The sequence below is a fragment of the Lucilia cuprina genome, chromosome 3 (genome assembly GCF_022045245.1).
Source record: "Lucilia cuprina isolate Lc7/37 chromosome 3, ASM2204524v1, whole genome shotgun sequence".
In the NCBI taxonomy this organism is placed as follows: domain Eukaryota; kingdom Metazoa; phylum Arthropoda; class Insecta; order Diptera; family Calliphoridae; genus Lucilia; species Lucilia cuprina.
Genome location: NC_060951.1, coordinates 5,717,675 through 5,719,582, shown reverse-complemented (window position 1 = coordinate 5,719,582; position 1,908 = coordinate 5,717,675).

Here is a 1,908-nt window from a genome sequence, read left to right as displayed (position 1 = left end):
TAGTCTAGTCTATAGTCTAGTCTATAGTCTAGTCTATAGTCTAGTCTATAGTCTAGTCTATAGTCTAGTCTAAAGTCTAGTCTATAATCTAGTCTATAGTCTAGTCTAAAGTCTAGTCTATAGTCTAGTCTATAGTCTAGTCTATAGTCTAGTCTATAGTCTAATCTATAGTTCAAGCTATAGTCTGGTCTGCAATCTAGCCTGTAGTCAAATAAGCAATATCATATAATAAATTTATTTTCCTTTACAATACCAAAACTGCAAATATCAACAAATCATAAAAAATATTTGCAAAAGTGCAACAAAACTAAGAAAACGCCTTAAGTTATGCTTTCATTTCCTCTCAACATCTTTTTGGAATGCTACTCCTCTAGTACATTCGTTTAACTAAATGTATCTTTTAAACAATTTCTTAAAATTCTTGTTTTCATAAGAAATAACACTAAAATATTTTTGTACAATAAACTGCACGCATATGCAAAACATAAAAAAATAATAAAGCATAACTTAGGGCGTTTAGTAAATATAAAGATTTGCAAGTATTAAAAAGTTTGTAATAAAATCTTAAACTAACATACGTTGACAATACAAAGAAAGATAAAACTGTCGGAGTTCTTTAACAAAAACTTTAATATCAGAATAATCTAGATATTTTTAGATAATGCATTAAAGTATGCTACATTATTTGCTATATTTGCAACCTTCACATATGCTTTAATTTTTTAATAAGAAATTTATTTTTGTATTTTTTTAATTTAAACATTTTTTTAAGATATTTCATTGGTTTTAAGCTCATCTGTTCATTAGTGCTTCAATTTTGTTTTGCTCCCTCCCCTCATGTCTTTCATTCTACTATTTTTACTTTATTAAGTGCTATGAAATCTATTTTTCTTTTTCTCTTTCCCTTTCTTTTTCAGAGTTATATTTTAAAGAATTTAATTGCCAAAAGAATTAAGATTTTCATTTTGACTTTATGCCAAATGTACAAAGCCAAAGACAGAAAGAATGAAACGTATTGAAACGGATTTGTATTTTCACATTCTAGTAATTAAAAGACACCGTCACACAATCATTTGATCCCACATACACACACATACACTTTCCTAATAGAGTAACCATAAATGAAAAGGATGTTGAAAATAATATAAAAATCCCCTAGTTAAACTGTTTTAACATTAAGATTTCGACAAGAAAATTGTTGTCGTTGACAACTTAAGTAACATGACATTTTCCCTCAATTTCTTTGTGATTTTATTACTGCATGTTGTGACTGTTTAGCCTCCCCACAAAAAAAGGGGTTTAAGCAGACATAAATATAAGGCAAAGGACAAATGAAGAAATCTAAAGAAAGTGCTAGGAAAATTATGCACTCTACTCTACTATAAATATACTGTTGACTCGTCTGCAGACAGACTACAGTCTCGACTACAGAGCACAATAGTCTTGACTATAGACTGACAATAGTCTTGACTATAGACAGACAATAGTCTGGACTATTGACAGACAATAGTCTGGACTATAGACAGACAATAGTCTGGACTATAGACTGACAATAGTCTGGACTATAGACAGACAATAGTCTGGACTATAGACAGGCAATAGTCTCGATTATAGACAAACAACAGTATCGATTATAGACAGACAACAGTATCGACTATAGACAGATAATAGTTTCGACTATTGAAAGACAATAGTCTCGAAAATAGACAAACTATAGTCCCTACTATAGACACACTATAGTCTATAGAAACGATTGAGACTATACTGGACTATAGACAGACTATAGTCAGGACTATAGATAGACTATAGTCAGGACTATAGACAGACTATAGTCAGGACTATAGACAGACTATAGTCAGGACTATAGACAGACTATAGTCAGGACTATAGACAGACTATAGTCAGGAC